The sequence below is a fragment of the Adiantum capillus-veneris genome, chromosome 11 (assembly GCF_014529385.1).
Source record: "Adiantum capillus-veneris isolate H3 chromosome 11, ASM1452938v2, whole genome shotgun sequence".
Lineage (NCBI taxonomy): Eukaryota > Viridiplantae > Streptophyta > Polypodiopsida > Polypodiales > Pteridaceae > Adiantum > Adiantum capillus-veneris.
The window spans coordinates 109,123,556-109,141,587 of NC_140941.1; positions in this window are offsets into that span (position 1 = coordinate 109,123,556).

Genomic DNA, 18,032 nt, shown 5'->3' on the forward strand with positions numbered 1-18,032 from the left:
CCCTCTGGTAAGATACCCATCATAGCATGGACAGGTGACATTCCTTCTGTATCTCATTTTCAAACCTTTGGATGTATTGCTTATATTCATGTTCCCAAAGAAACACGAACAAAGCTTGATGCTCCTGGTCTTAAAGTTATTTTTATTGGATATTCTAACACTTCCAAAGGCTACAAATTTTATGACCCTTCCTCCAAGAAAGTAATTGTGAATCGTGATGCTGCTTTTAACGAACAGCTTATGGGAGGCTCATGGTCCATGGATGATTCTGATGATACTAAATCATTGCTTCAGGCTTTTCCATTTCTTTTAGAAGATGAAACTCTTCCTATAGAGCAACTTTCTTCTTCACAACCATCCATTCCGAATGTTTCCAATGATGATATTGACATTTTTGTTGATCTGCCTATTGATTTTGAACATGGTTCATGTCATGTTTATGATGACGATATTTCTGATAATGCTTTTTCTACTTCCGAAGATCCCATTACTTATGATGAAGCTATCTCTTCACCACAAAAGGATCAATGGCAAGAGGCTATGGAAGCAGAGTACGATTCTCTTATCTCTAAAGGTACATGGATACTAACTGAATTACCTCCTAGTCGTACATTTATTAAATGTAAGTGGGTGTATAAGACAAAAGTAAAAGCAGATGGATCTTTTGACAAGTTCAAGGCGCGTTTAGTTGCAAAAGTTTACTCCCAAGTAGATGGTGTTGATTATCAAGAGACTTTTTCACCAGTTGTTCGCATTACAAGTGTTCGAGTTTTATTGGCATTTGCTGTTCAATTTGATTTAGAAGCTCATCAAATGGATGTGCGAACTGCTTTTCTTAATGGTGACTTGGAAGAGGAAATTTATATGGAACAACCAGAATGGTTTGTTATTCCGGGTAAAGAATTAGACCTTGTTGCTTAACTCCATAAGGCACTATATGGTCTCAAACAAGCTTCGCGAGCCTGGTATACAAAATTTGATCTTTTTCTCACCTCTAAAGGATTCATTTCTTGCTCGTCAAACCCCAACTTATATATAAAACGCCAAGGTAGCAGTTTTGTGATTCTTGCTCTTTATGTGGATGATACCATCCTTGTTTCCAATGATTTGGGATTTCTTCAGCAAGTGAAAAAGTTATTGTCTTCTGCATTTGATATGGTGGATCTTGGAGAGATTCGCTCGTGTCTTGGCATTCAAATCCAAGGGAACCGTACAAAAGGTATTTTATTCCTTCGACAGTCAAAGTTTATTGCAGATACTATTCAAAAATTTGGTATGGAATCTGCACATTTAGCCAACACACCTTGTCTTGCGACCTCTACGAAGAACACTTCTGACAATGGCGGTCAACTTGTCACAAATCAACCTTATGCTAACTTGATTGGATGTCTTCAGTTTGTTGGCATGAACACTCGTCCTGATATTCTGTTTGTTGCTAATTATCTTGGACAACATCTTGCATGTCCTTCTCTTAAGCATTGGTCTGCTGCAAAGCGTGTGTTGAAATACTTGAAAGGCACTACATATTTTGGTTTAGTCTATCGACGACAACTCACATCGGATTCTATGCAATCTCTTTCTCTTTTGGGTTACACAGATGCAGACAGGGCAAGCTCACATTTATCTATGCGATCTCCTAGTGGAAATTGCTTCTTTATAAATGGTTGTCTTGTTTCTTGGACTAGCAAGAAACAACGTTGTGTTGCAGTTTCTACGATTGAGTCAGAATATGTTGCGGCATCACTTGCAGCTCGTGAGTTGATTTGTCTTCGACAAATGTTGGTTGATATTGATCACTCTCCTCTTTCTAGCACACCCTTGCGGTGTGACAACCAAAGTGCTATTAGTCTTGCAAAAGACTATGTTCAACATAATAAGTCAAAGCACATTGCTGTCCATTATCATTATGTCAGGTATGAAGTACGCAAAGGAACCATTATGGTTGAACATTTTCCAAGTGACCAGATGATTGCAGACATTTTTACCAAAGGCTTCAACGAGTCACGTTTCATCCTCTTGCGCTCGGAGCTTGGAGTTGCTTCGACCTCACTCTGTCTAGATTAGCTTCTTTGCTATTGTAATAGCTTTGTACATATGACATTGTAATCTTTTAAGTACCATGCACTATGCACACTCCACATTTGCACATTGTGATCTCTAAGTCACTTGAATATTTGTACATAGATGCACAATTCACTTTCACATCATCATCGTTGGTTCATATTTTCACATTGTATAGGGGCTTGGGTTTTTCCCTTGAACTCCCCAAGGGTTTTTTCATCCAAAGCTAAAGACCTTTATTTGAGTGGGGGTGTTGGAGCTATATATGGCTCACTCTACTCAACTTGGTCTCACCTATATATTTGTATCTTTTCCTCAATATGAATCAGTCTTTGGGAGCGTATATGGTGTGTATCTTGTCTCATCTCTCTCTCTTTCTCTCTGCATCTCAATAGTCGGAAAGCTTGGTTTGCGTCATGAAGTACTTGAGAATTTGGTGGTCTGTTCGTAAAATAAATGGAGTCCTCAATAGATAGTGCTTCTATGTGTCTAGGGCATGGAAGTACTTGAGAGTTTGGTGGTCTGTTCGTAAAATAAATGGAGTCCCCAATAGATAATGCTTCCATGTGTCTAGGGCATATAGAATAGCTAGAATCTCTTTTTCATATATGTCCAAGACTCGTTCATCGTCATTGAGCCTTCAGCTCTCATATGCTATGGCATGTCCTTCTTGAATCAAGACTGCTCCAAGGCAATCACCACAAGCATCACATTGGACTGGTTGGGGGATAAGCTTCTCCTTGAGCTTGTCAAAAGCATTTTGATCCTTAGCAGTCCATGAGTACTTGACATTATTTTTTTTAAAAGTCATGTAATGGTCCTACTATTTGAGATAATTTTTCTATGAAGCATCTATAGTATGCACACATACCAATAAAGCTTCTTAGCTCAAGTAGATTCCTTGAGTTAGGCCATGCTTTTATTACCTCCAAATTTGATGGTTGGATCCATATGGATACCATCTTGAGAGATAATATGACCTTAGTATTGAATATCTTGAAGGAAAAATTCACTTTTCTTTTGATTGATAAAAAGATTGTTTTCCATCAATGCTTGAAAAATCACCTACAGATGTTGCTTGTGTTCCTCCAAGGAATTGGGCTAGATATTCATAAAGACTAACCGTTGTACGAAACGTGGTCTTTAGGATATCTTCATTCATTATCCTTATTTGATGATAGACACTTTTAAGCTCAATCCTACTGAAGTAGGTATAGCCTTGTAGCTTATCAAATAGATATTCTACGTTTTTGATAGTGATATGGTTTAGTGCTCGATAGTCACACACATGCGGTATGTACCATCTTTCTTTTGCACTAAAAGGGCTGAAGAACAAAAGGGGGAGGATCTTGGGAAACTCAACAAGGAGGCTTGTTAGGCGGTGATATTCCTGGAAGGATCTCAATTTGATGGTCATCATCCCCTCGTTTTGGAGGTAAGTCCTGTGAGGTCCCCACTCCGCCGTTTCCAATGGCGGATCTGATGGTGAACCCAGTGGCCACTAGATCTATTGCGGAAGCAAACAAAAATGGTTCAAGGTTTGACTAGCGGACGATCTCTCATCACAAAGTGAGTCGAGTTCGAGCCTACTAGCAGGGAGATCTAGCTCCACCTCGCAGGGGAAGCGTACTCGAACTATCTAGCGATCCTAAGACCCACCTTCCAAGAGGAGAGAAACCCCGAGCGCCTTTTTTCCCATGTTTCAGAGGCACGTACACTCTAGATTTCACCGCTCTAGGGGCAATGAGTATTACTAATATCGAAGTAAGCACAATGGGGAGAGAGAGTTCCCGACCAATCGGGACCACCCATCTCGTAGGCATTGGCAACCTGAGCCAAGCCCCCACTTTCCACCCCCACACTCACACTTCCTTGTGTGACCTAATTACTACCACAAAGGTTGTTCAACATAGATATTCCTTGTTTAATTCCGAATCACATTGTTCGTTAATATAGCCCTTCAACCAGTATTGCAAACAGCACCAAGACAGAATTCTAGTAAAAATTCTACTCAAACTTATTCATAAAAGTTCCAATGTTCTGGAGGTACAACATCTCCCCTCCAGCGAGAGTTCACTCCTCCCGTTGTCGCCTAGCTGCCCATACAACTAGGTATGTCCACCGCATAGAAAGCACGTCATGGACACTCCCACCGCATAGAAAGCAAGACGTGGGTTCCCACCGCATAGAAAGCAAGTCGTGGGTATCCACTGCATAGAAAGCAAGACGTGGGTTCCCACCGCATAGAAAGCAAGTCGTGGGTATCCACCGCATAGAAAGCAAGTCGTGGATTCAAGAGCCCTTAACGAGGAACTCTGCCCCCTGTGATCAGTAGGGGGGTCATGACTGATTCAACAATATTGGAAATAAAATGAACATGTCGAGCTAAATTTTCCCTAGCAGACATTCTTTCCTAATTGCATCCAGTATACCCATCAATCATTTCCTTCCTACTTTAGAACTTAATGTACAATGAATTCAATGCCGAGGTTTCCGTCGGATTTCTCCAACATGTTTGGGGATATTTTCATTCCTAACTAAACGTGTGCAATGTTAAATTAAACAACTTGAATGAAATTATGATCTACCTCTTCCATTTATTCGTCGATGACCCGTGAGATGGCCGGTATTTGTTCCTCCATGGGAGCTTTTCCCTTCCCGTTCACCTTGCTCGTTCCTGCCTCGTGGTCGTGGGCTCCACCAAAGCAAGTCCTCTTAACCGGGGCCATTTTAAACTCATTACTTTAAATAATTAACTTGGGGAAAAGAGCTAATGTCCGTAAGCGTCATAACAAGCCAAATGATAGATTAGCAACATCAAACAATGCCTGCTACATGAGAGGTTTAGATTTTTCCATATAGCAATCATTATGGATGACACATAATCCTATGGGAACCGGCTTTAAAGATAATTACTCGGCTTACATGATTGAGAATAATAGGATTTCACTAATGGAATTACCAGAGAGATGAATTAAGCACGATTAATCTCTTTCCTAGCAATTCGATGGAGCAGAATCACCGCATGCATAGGTGTGAGAAAAACCACCTCTTAGAGACTTAATGACAGATTAATCTTACCTTAATTATATCTTAATGCATAACAGAGATGAATCTAAATCGTCTACAATATTAATGCATGATAGAAAGAGTGATTCTCATCAATCTACACAATTACCAGCTTACCGATTAATTTCTATGGTACCTAGAGAGACAAAATTCTAATAATCGTGCACTAATCATTAATTAAGAGTGATGAATGGCTGATAATTCAGCTATGGGAGGATAATTACATAATAGAATATGGTTAAGGAGAATTTAGAGAGTAATTATAGAGAATTACGACTAGGAATAAGCATAATAGACGAGAAATTTAGATGGTAATGAAAAGGATTTGCAGAAAGCATTCATTAAACCGTGGTTGCTGTGATTAAGGGCTAATAATCCTCTCAATTATCTGATCTAATCGAGCTTCTTGAGGAGATAATTCGACAACACCTCCCTCCTTGCTTCTCCTTCAAAAGGTGTGTGTTCCGGCAGCACCTTCCCAGAGTTTGTGTAGGTGTGTGTGTGTGTGAGAGAGCATAAGTGTGTGTGTGTGTGTGTGTGTGTGTGTGTGTGCAGGTCTTTAAATAGGCTCCTACAGGCTGAAAACCGATCTAGGTTGCTAAATGCATCTAGGAGCTTCTCCAGTTAAGCATGGCAAGTCCATTTCCCTGCCCACCAAGTGTCAGGTTGGCTTGGTTAACTGGTTCTGAGACTGAGTTGCTGGCTTGGCAGCTTTCCCAGGACTCCCACAAGGCAAGAGGGCGCCCCCTAGCTGCTAAAGATGATCTGGAGTGGGCTGGAACCTGTTCCCACACAGTCCCGGGCCCCCGGTACCTCCACGGGCAATTTTGAGAAAATTTGATTCTAGGCTAAAACGGGTCATACGAGTCGGATTTTGATGCCGAAAATTGCTATAGCAAGCTCTAACTAAGGCATACTGGCCTGAGTACCTGGCATATTTAGCAGCCCCCGGGGTCCGAAAATGCATTTTTTTGAAATTCGGGATACGGGTGCAGTTTTTCGAGACGATCATAACTGGACGGGCCGGGTGACCAAAAACTTACTATTTTTGGAATTTTTTACCAAAAATTATTTTTATTCACATTTCGGAGCTTTAAAACATTCTAAACATCATGGCACTGATAGAATCTGGAAAACTGCTAAAAATAGTAACTTATTCCATTATATTCAATTCATGGTACAAGGGTGCTCTTTTTGATGGGGGTCAGAGACCTTACAACCTCCCCAACGTGAAAAATTGAGATGTCCTCATCTCAAGAATGTGTTTGGGTAATCCTTTATGAGCAATGGTTCGTCCTCCCAAGTTGCATCTTCTTCAGGATAATCCTTCCACTTTACCAGATGCTCCGTGATGGTTCTGTTGCGTAATTTCCTTTCCCTTGTTTCAAGTACATAGTCAGGTTGGAGTTCGAGAACTCCTTGTGCTGGCATGACTATTTGATCTGAGTCCAAAAATTGATCAGGGCTAGGAATATAGGGTTTGAGTAAGCTGACGTGGAACACATCATGAACCTTCAAGTTTGCAGGTAACTTTAGCTTATAGGCTTGGTCACTTACAACCTTAACGATCTCGAATGGTCCACAATACCTTGGGCTTAGCTTCTTATATCTGCCTAGTGATAAGTTGCTTTTCTTTGGTCGGACTCGCAGAAAAACCTTATCTCCTTCTTTGAAAGTTCTTTCCGAACGGTTCTTATCTGCATAGTGCTTTTGTATACACTGAGCGGCCTGAATGTCCTGGCGAATAGCTCTAGTCTGTGCTTCCATATCTTCTAACATCTTTCTAGAGGCTTCTACCCTGATGGTTGGATCTGAGAAGTTCAGTGGTGTTAAGCAGTCCTGTCCATAAAGAGCTTTGAAAGGTGACATTCCAATGCTTCTGTGTTCGGAAGAATTATAAGCATACTCCACCAAAGGTAGATATTGTAACCACTTCTTTGGCTCTTTTGAACAATAGGCTCTGAGAATGTCCTCGATGACTTGATTAACTCTCTCAGTTTGCCCATCTGTCTGTGGATGATACGCTGTACTGAAGGCTAATTGTGACCCAATAGATTGGAAAAGAGAAGTCCAAAATTTTGATGTAAACTTGGCATCTCTATCACTGACGATACGCTTGGGCAGACCATGTAACCTAAAAATATCCTTGATGAATACCCGACTAACATTTGAAGCAGTAAAGGTTGTCTTTATGGGTATTAGATAAGCCACTTTTGTGTTCATATCAACAACCACGAAAACAGAATCATAACCTCCTGTAGAAGGTAATCCTGTAACAAAATCGATACTGATGCATTCCCATTTCATCTGGGGTATGTCAAGAGGTTGAAGTTGCCCTGGTAACTTGATTCTTTCGGCCTTTATCCGCTGACAAGAAAGACATTGCTTCACATAGCGAAGTATGTCCCCTTTCATTCTAGACCAAAAATAACTCCTCCTAACAGCATGAAGAGTCTTAGCATAGCCTCGATGTCCGGATGTAGGGCTATCGTGTGCTTCATACAAAATGGCCTTCTTTAAAGCTGGATCTCTGGGTACACAGAGTCTATGTCTGTAGTAAAGACATCCTCCCATAAGAGAGTAATATTTAGCTTCAGGCATCTTATTCTGCTGGACTAGAGATACTATACGTTGGTACTCTGGATCTACCAAAGATGCTTCTTTGATTCTATCCCAGATAGGGTTATTTGGAATAGAGATAGCTCCGAGAAAGGATTTTCGGCTAAGACCATATGCAACTGCATTTTCCTTTCCTGGTCTATACTTTATGTCAATTTCATATTCCTGTAATAGCTCTATCCATCGCCGTTGTCACATAATGAGAATAGGTTGAGTAAAAATCCATTTTAAGCTCTTGTGGTCTGTAACCAGCTGAAACTTGCGCCCAAGAAGATAATGTCTCCATAACTTCAGCGCATGAATAACTGCTAAAAGTTCCAAATCATGAGTAGGATAATTCTTCTCATGATCCCTCAGCTTTCGCGAAGTATACGCCACTTGTCTTCCTTCTTGAGTAAGAACTCCGCCTAGAGCAAATTTGCTAGCAGCGGTCGCTACTTCAAATTCCTTGCTGAAATCTGGAAGCTTTAAAATAGGAGCCGAGACCAAGAAATCTTTTAGCTTAGCAAAGCTAGACTCGTGCTCGGTCTTCCATTCGATGCTCATCCCTTTCTTCAGGAGTTCCGTCAAAGGTGCAGCAATATGAGCATAATCCTTGACAAAAATCCTGTACCATCCCGTTATTCCAAGAAATCCTCTTACTTCGCTGATGGTGGATGGTTGAGGCCAATCAACGATGTCCTTGACCTTGTATGGGTCCATTGAAATCCCTTAAGCCAATATGACAAATCCAAGATAGTTGACTTTTGGTGAGCAAAAAGTGCACTTGCTCTCTTTAGCATTGTCAAGAGTTTTTTGGAGCAAGGGATTGCGCATATGTACATATACATGCATGGTGCATCAAATAAAGGATTGCCCATTTTCCTTAGCCAGGTGGTTATGTGGGGCCCACATGTGTACAGGTAGGACAGTATGTACATAGTGCATCGATTTTCACTATCACCAGTACCAGTATGTTTTTTCTACAATAATGAGGAGTTTCTAGCGCGTAAAAATTCTCGAGGAAGCTATCCGCGGGCCGACGACATGAGGTAAGCAGGTGCGTCAGATGGCATCTAGTGGCGTCAGGAGGGCGAACGAGGTCAATATTTGCACGCGGATGAGGACGGACACAACGTGGGTGTTTTCTTGTGAGAGTTATGTAGAAAGTTCATCATTAGGACCACTTTTTGGGACCACTTCACGTGGTGGTGAGATGCATTATTGGAAAAAGCTGAGTGCCAGGTGTGCAAATGATGCAAAAAGGTGACAACTATGCATTTGAGGTCCGTTTGAGGTCATCTAAAAGGCCAAGGGTGCCCAACTAAAAAAGATTAGTGTGGGAACTGAAAAAACAGAGAGAAGACCAGAAAAAAAGTGGAGAAGCGAGGAGGAACAGCCGAAGTTGTGTTTTTGCTCATTTTGGAGCCTGTTTTGGCCGTAAACTGCTCATCTGAGGTCGGATTTGAGCACTTTGACATTGTAGACTGGGGTTTTGGGCCGTTCCGGACGCGATGGCGCTGTCCATTTTACGAAATTCCTCACTCTTTTCCTGCTGTTTTTCTGTGTAAGTTTCTCCTATGAGCGAAGTTTCTGCTCTAGTTTGTGATTGTATCTAGCTTATTTTACCCATATTGTGTGAGCTATTTGCCCCATTGGTGTTGGCCCAAGCTCATTTGTATCTAAAAATCATAAATTCTCCTCTTTTGAGCTGAGTTTTTTGGGTGTGTGTGTGTGTGTGTGTGTCTGTGTGGAGTGGGCAAGTGGATAGTCTCTCTCCTCTCACTCCATAGGTGTGTTCCCTGTCTCGGCCAGGTGTGTTGTGTAAGCTGAGTGGTGCCCCATAGTGTGTGTGTGTATCATCCCAAGAGTGTGTGTCGGGTCGATATAGAGGCGCTGTGTGTATTTTCATCCCGCTCACATTCTTTTGGCGCCCCCATTGAGGATCTTCTTCGAGTACCTTCTGCTTCGAGCTTCGAGCTTCGAGCTTCGAGATTCGGGATTACAGGGTGCAGATTACAGGTTACAGATTACAGGTTACAGGTTACAGGTACAGGTACAGGTGATTCACAAAGGTAGAGGTAGGTGGAGTACAGTGATATACTAGCAGTGATGTCACTTGCAGTTGTTGTGGGAATGCATCACTTGGCGCCTATTTGAGCGCATTGTCTGCTGGATTGTACGTTATTTGTGGAAATTGCCATTGTATGCATTTGTGGAGCCATACTTGGTTATATTTGGCAGTCCCAGCCATTTCTGAGACTTGGTCTGGAAGATAGTCATTTCTGAGACTTGACTATATGTGATTTGCATTAGCCTTCATGTGAGGGTCGATAGCGTGAGGTTTTTATTGAGCTGGGGGATTCTCAAATGTGGAGATCCTTTCGGTGATACAGGTAGCTGGAGCACCCTTTTTGTGACCTCGCCATAGGCTATGTACTAGTGAGTCCTACTTGATGCTCGGGTTCTATTGTTGACAGTTTATGCATACATAGACAGTCTATATTTTGGGTTCCTACTGCTCTACTTCTGGGGAAACTCTGTCGAAATTTTCCCAAGTTATGATGGCTGGTTTTTTGGTATTTTGAGCCATTTATGCTGTTATGCTGCTGAAATTTTGTCAAAATCAGAGGTTGAGTCAGGTGTGCCTTCTTGGGAGCTTCATGGTTGGCTTTAATGGATGATCAAAATGGCCCTCAGTTCACTCCTTTTCATTTAACTCAAAGAATTCAGATTAATGTTCATGTGTCCAGGAAGATCTTTTTCCAACAGCGCATAGTCTTTATGTTTGGGCCAAGAAGATTGAGAGAGATCCTGGAATGTCCTTTGCCTGTTGTCATTCCGATGATTAACTATGAAAACTCATTTGATGTGCATGTGTTTGTCCTTATCTAAAGCTGAGCTCCATTGAAGTTTCTGGGGATTGGGTAGTGAAAGGTTTTGGGTTCTTGCACGTGTGTTTGAAGGGGTTCTCTAGCCATGGCTTTCTCTTATCCGGAGTTTCATGGAAGAAGTGATGAAGATGTGGAAGAATTTTTGGAAAAGATGGAGGTTGCTTGCATTAGCAACCAGATTCATGACCCTGCACAGATGTTACGCCTTCTCCAAATTTGTTTGAAGAGTGACGCACGAGTTTGGTCTAAAGCATTTGAAGAGGAGTTGCGTGTGGCTGATCCACCTATAAGATTGAGTTGGGACAATCTAAGGCATGGATTGGAAGTGGAGTTTGTGAAGATAGAAGACCCTGACAAAGTGTGGCAAGAAGTACAGGCTTTAGTGCAAAAGAAAGGTGAGCCAGTAGATGCGTATATACGAAAGTTTTCATTGGCATGGGAGCGGATGTGCAAGGCTTTAGCACCAGAGGTACCCCCGCCTGACATGATGAAGAAGGACAGGTTCTTGGATGGTCTTTGGGAGAATATACGTTGGAGAGTGGAGCTAAAGAAGCCTAGGACATATGAGGATGCACTAGAGGTAGCAAGGAACAAAGAGTGGAAGCTGAGGAAAATGAGCCAGTTAGGGGTGGAGTCTTTGCCAATGAGGTCTGAATTTCAGCCTATAGAGTCTTTACAAGGTCGCATGTCAGGGGTTCATCACGAACCAGTGGTTCCTGTTACTACTCAGGTTATGCCAGCAGTGGTCACGCAAGATGATGGCCTAAGGCAAGACATGAGGCAGCTGGTTGATTTGATGAAGAATCTCAGCCTAAACATGCTAGGTCAAGTGGGAAATAATCGAGGTCGAGGGCGGTTTGCAAATCAGCCAGGAGGTGAAGAAAGACCTAGGAATGGTGTTGGACAAAGTAATAGTAGGTTTTGGAGGCAGACGCCCACATGTTATAATTGCGGAGAGTTGGGCCACATCAGCCCGCAATGTGATAAGCCACCAAAGATGGGGGGAGACATGTATCCATTGCCAAAACAGGTGCTAACTAGGTCGCATGATTATGGCATCGAAATTAAGGGAGACGAAGGAGCCACTGGATTGACCCAGGAGGAAAAAGGGAAGACAAAAGTGCTAAGTGTAGTCACCTTGGAGAAGGCATCAAAGCTAGAGGATACATTAGTGATGCCTATTGGGAAGAGGACCACAGAGGAAAAGGAAGGAAGAAGTGCCCCAGGTCCTAGTAAGAAGAAAGGAAAGAGCCATGAAGGCGAGGATGTCAAGGCCAAGAGGAAAAGGAGAGCTCGTCGAAAGTTTCATGTTTCAGATTTTCCACTAGGGGATGGGCAATTAAGCTATGACTTGAAGGAGGATCTGACGAGCAGGAAGGCAGATGTTACTTTTGGGCAGCTTATAGAGATGGTGCCTAAGCTAAAGTGACAGTGGAAGAGGATGGTTAACCCAATGGAGAAAGAGCCAGAGAGAGGTTCAGTGAAGGTGTTGGCAATGGACGAGCAATCAAACATTTGTCCAATAGTAGATGTGTGGCATAAAAGGAAAAATTTGGGACAAGGTTATGTGGATGGTGGAGCCCAAATATGCGTCATAACACACTCATGCGTTGAGAAGATGGGTCTCATAGTGGCTGGGGTGTCAGGGTTTCGGATCAGATTGGCAAACCATCAAAAAGTAAAATGCTTGGGTGTTGTAAAGAGCTTAGAAGTGGAGGCATATGATGCAAAGGTAGTGGTTGATTTTCATGTGATGCCAGCAGGGTTGGGAGCATATCCTATTATACTGGGCAGACCATGGTTACGTGCAGTGGGAGCTGTTCAAGATTGGCGACATGGTACGATTAGCCTCTATGGAAAGACAGGTACCAAGAAGCTTTATAATATGGACACAAGGAAACGATTAGAGGAGCTTTATGAAGATGAGGATGAGTCTAGTGATGAAGACTCTTCGACGGTGACAGATGAGGACAGTGATAGCACTACCAGCAGTGATGAGGATGCTGATGTTGCATTTCTTTTCATGGACAAAGAAATCCAGGAGATTGGTTTAGTTGCATTTGCGAATGAGGTTGAAGATGAAAGTGAAGGGCCTTATGAAATGATTGAAGGGCTAATGCAAACCAAGGTTGAGTTGTCAAAGAAGCAGGAATTAATGATGCAAATGATTAGTGGAGACCTCTCAGCTATGGAGAAGGATATATTTTTGCATATGCTAGCTAGTTTTCCTGATTTGTTCATTACTTCATATGAAGAGATCAGAGGGTTCAAGGGTGAAGAGATGCATATAGAGCTGAAAGAAGGTGCTAAGCAAGTGCGGCAAAGGCTAAGAAGGATGGGTCAAGAGAAAATGGAAGCCTTGCGGGTAGAGGTGGACAAGTTATTGAAGGCAGGGTTCATAGTTCCAGTGGAGACCACAGAATGGGTGAGTCCAGTTGTAGTCAGTCCAAAGAAGGATGGGAAGTGGAGAATTTGTGTGGATTTTAAACCCTTAAACGCAGCCACTAAGAAGAACCCATATACTCTTCCATTCATCGATCAGATCTTGGATTCAGTGGCAGGTTATGAGAGGTACAGTGTGTGTGATGGTTTTTCAGGCTATTTTCAATTGAAGATTGCTCTTAAAGACCGCACAAAGACAACTTTTATTACGCCATGGGGCTGCTATTGCTACACAGTATTGCCATTTGGGTTGTCAAATGGACCTTCCTTCTATCAAGAGAGAGCGAATTGGGTGTTGTAACCATTCATTGGTAGTTGTGTTAAAGCTTTTATGGATGACTTCTGTGTTTATAGCAGTAGGGCTGAACACCATGAGAAGCTGCAGATGGTATTGGCTCGATATGATGAATGTGGAGGACAACTAAATCCAAAGAAATGTCATCTAGCACAGCCAAGGGTGAAGTTATTGGTCCACATGGTGTCAGAAAATGGCATTGAGGCTGATCCAGACAAGGTTAAGTTTATTATTCTTCTTCCATCACCTACGAGTACGAAGCAATTGGCAACCTTTATACACAAAGTGAATTACATGGCAAGGTTTATTCCATTGTCTTCTCAGATTCTTTATCCATTACAGCAAGTGGCAAAGCATGATCCATTGCAATGGGATGACAAGTGTGAAGAAGTGTTTCAAGAGGTGAAAGAGGTGTTAGGGGGGTTGTCAGCCATGCAGGCTCCTGATTGGGAGAAAGTGTTTTATGTAAATCCATTAGTAGGGGATGATGCCATTGGAACCATGCTATTGCAAAAGGGGAAGGGCAGCCATTATATGAGGCCAGTGTATTGTGCAAGCCGAGTGAAGTTGGTAGCGGAGAGAAAGTTCTCGGAAGTAGAGCTAGTGATGGCCAGTGTAATATTTGCTTGTCGACAATTTCGTCATTACTTGCTACCACGGCCTTTTGTTTTCTTGACGAGTTATGCCTTTTTGCCACAGTTAATTAATGGTATTAACATGTCAAATGTGGTGAAGAAATGGGTAATTGAGCTGCAAGAGTTTGAGTTCTCTTTTCTAGTGGAAGATAGTACAAGGGCTACCCTAGCTGATTTGTTGACCTACAAGGAGAATCCCCTTATTGTTAAGGAAGAGGTGGTGAGAAAGGTAGTTGAAGAAGTGCCACAGATCAGCAATGCACATGTGTTGTTCTTTGATGCTTCATACAGAAAGAGCCACGATGCAGCTTCAAGGGGTATAGCACTTTATGATCCAGAGGGGAAGCTAGTATGCAAGAGAGGGTTCAAATTGGATGCGCATAGTAACAATGAGGCTGAATATGCTACATTAGAAGCCGGATTACACATTTGTTTGAAGCATGGGGTTCGAAGGTTGAGCATAAAAGGTGATGCCTTGTTAGTGGTGAAGCAAGTGCTAGGTGTGTGGAAGAGCAAGAACACCTCATTGAAGGAAATGTGCTTCAGAATTAAAGGCCTGTTAAAAAAGTTTGAAGCATGGAGCATCAGACACATTGAACGTGCTCTAAATGGAGAGGCACATGAAGCAGCTCAAGGCATGATTGGGGAGCTATTCGTGTTGAGGACCAATTTACCTCTTTATCATGGCCGGGAAAGTTTGGCTCAAGAAGAGGAGTTTTTGCTAACAGGAATCATTCCAAAGGAGATTCAGAAGTCTAAGAAGTATGGCTTTGTGCGTAGAGCATATAGGTACAAATTGATTGGTGATGTCTTATACATGAAAGGGGCTGATCTCGTGTTGAGACGTGTACCTTGGCGGGAGGAGCTTTACAAACTGTTGGAAGAGAATCATGAAGGCGCATGTGGTGGCCATTTTGCTCTAAAGATCACCTTGCATAAGATCTTGCAAGAAGGGTATGTATGGCCTAGTCTGCACAAGGATGTTCACCATTGGTGTAGGTCTTGCAATAGGTGTCAAGCATTTGGGAAGAGAGTGTTGAAGCCAAAGCTACGAAAAACAATTATGGCATTTGATGTGTTTGAAAAGTGGGGGATTGATGCAATAGGCCCGTTACCTATCATAAGCAGGGGCAAAAGCTATATCTTGACGGCAGTGGACTATCTCTCTAGATGGGCAGAGGCTATAGCAGTAAAACAGATCACTGCAAAGGATGTGGCAAAATTTGTGTATGATGAAATATGTTGCAAGTTTGGGGTGCCATTAGAGCTACTTTCAGATAAGGGGCCAGGATTTAGAGCTAAACTGCTAGACTTCTTATGCACAAAGATGAAGATTAGGCACCAGCATACCACTCCTTATTACCCGTAGTGTAATGGCTTAAATGAAAGATTCAATGGTGAGTTGGTACAAATTATTTCTAAAGTGACAGAGCACCAAGGAAAGAATTGGGATTTGGAATTGCCTAGTGCATTATGGGCTTACCGTACTTCAGTGAAGACAGGTAGAGGGTTTACTCCGTTTCCTTTGGTGTATGGAAAGGAAGCACTATTGCCTGTGGAGGTAGAGTTGCCTGCGGTCAAGATGTTAGAGAAGTTTCTTGGGCCGCCTAGTGATGCATTCAAAGAGAGGCTCTTGCAGTTACAAGAGGTTCAGTTGGATAGGATGAGCGCATTGGAGCATTATGGGCAGATGCAGGATAAGGCTTTGGCAAAGATAAATGAAAAGGTCAAAAGTAAGGGTATCAAGAAACATGACTTGGTTTTGCGCTACAACAGTAAGCTGGACAACACCTTCCAAAAGAAGTTTCAAATTAAGTGGGAAGGCCCTTTCAAGGTAGTGGAGTGTTTTCCAAATGACACATATCAGCTGGCTAACCTGGATGGTGTTCTACATAAGTCAAGGGTAAATGGGTTGGGTCTTAAATTGTATCATGCTAGATTGATGATGGTGGAGCAAGATGAGTTGACTGTGGATCAAGCAGTGTTGGTGAGGGATGCGGAGACCTGTGATGCGGCGAGTCTCATATCTCTCTTTGCTGCTGCTGATCATGAATGATCTAGCAGGCTATGGGATGGGCAAATTATGTCAGGAGTTTTTTGGAGCAAGGGATTGCGCATATGTACATATACATGCATGGTGCATCATATAAAGGATTGCCCATTTTTCTTAGCCAGGTGGTTATGTGGGGCCCACATGTGTACAAGTAGGACAGTATGTACATAGTGCATCGATTTTCACTATCACCAGTACCAGTATGTTTTTTCTACAATAATGAGGAGTTTATAGCGCGTAAAACTTCTCGAGGAAGCTATCCGCGGGCCGACGACATGAGGTAAGCAGGTGCGTCAGATGGCATCTAGTGGCGTCAGAAGGGCGAACGAGGTCAATATTTGCACGCGGATGAGGACGGACACAACGTGGGTGTTTTCTTGTGAGAGTTATGCAGAAAGTTCATCATTTGGACCACTTTTTGGGGCCACTTCACATGGTGGCGAGATGCATTATTGGAAAAAGCTGAGTGCCAGGTGTGCAAATGATGCAAAAAGGTGACAACTATGCACTGCGAGGTCAGTTTTTGGCCTGTTCGGGGTCCGTTTGAGGTCATCTAAAAGGCCAAGGGTGCCCAACTAAAAAAGCTAAGTGTGGGAACTGAAAAAACAGAGAGAAGACCAGAAAAAATGTGGAGAAGAGAGGAGGAACATCCGAAGCTATGTTTTTGCTCATTTTGGAGCCTGTTTTGGCCGTAAACTGCTCATCCGAGGTCGGATTTGAGCACTTTGACATTGCAGACTGGGGTTTTGGGCTGTTCCGGACGCAATGGCGCTGTCCATTTTGCCAAATTCCTCACTCGTTTCCTGCTGTTTTTCTGTGTAAGTTTCTCCTATGAGCGAAGTTTCTGCTCTAGTTTGTGATTGTATCTGGCTTATTTTACCCATATTGTGTGAGCTATTTGCCCCATTGGTGTTGGCCCAAGCTCATTTGTATCTAAAAATTATAAATTCTCCTCTTTTGAGCTGAGTTTTTTGGGTGTGTCTGTGTGTGTGTGTCTGTGTGGAGTGGGCAAGTGGATAGTCTCTCTCCTCTCACTCCATAGGTGTGTTCGCTGTCTCGGCCAGGTATGTTGTGTAAGCCGAGTGGTGCCCCATAGTGTGTGTGTGTATCATCCCAAGAGTGTGTGTCGGGTCGATATAGAGGCGTTGTGTGTATTTTCATCCCGCTCACAGCGTAAAGTTGGTGTTCCCGAAGAAGATCAAGTACTTTGCGAACATGTTCTTTGTGATCTGCCTCGTTCTTAGAATAGATCAGAATTTCATCAAAGAAAACCAAGACAAAATCATCGAGGTAAGGTCTGAAAATATCCTGCATAAGTCGATTGAAGCTTGCAGGAGCATTTGTTAGACCAAAAGACATTACTGTGAACTCGTAGTGCCCATACTTAGTATTGAAAGCTGTCTTTGGAATATCTGATTTCTTGATCCTGATTTGGTAATATCCTGACCTTAGATCTATCTTTGTAAATATTTTGGCACCGTGGAGTCTGTCTAAAAGTACGTCAATCCTTGGAATTGGATACTTGTTTTTGACAGTTACCTGGTTCAGTCCCCGGTAGTCTATGCATAGTCCTAAGGTCCCATCCTTCTTTTTCTGAAAAAGAACTGGAGCACCTCAAGGAGAAGTACTGGGTCGAATGAATCCTTGCTCAATGAGTTGCCTAAGTTGTTCTTTAAGTTCGATGGCCTCTGAAAGTGACATTTTATAAGGTCTTTTTGAGATAGGTTCACACCCAGGGATAGTCTCAATCTCATGATCTACCTCTCTATGAGGTGGAAGATTCGTAAGGTCTTCAGGGAATACATCATCATACTCCCTCAACCAGTTTGGCCGAAGTGAGTTATCTGATTGGTCCACCTTGTTGAGTTTAACCGCATAAATTTGTTGTCCTTTTCTTAATCCCTTCAAAAGTCGTTGGCCTTAACTAGAGTAGCCCTAGGTCTCCCATTTCCCCACTGGATTAAGGCTTCATTACCCAAGTTATC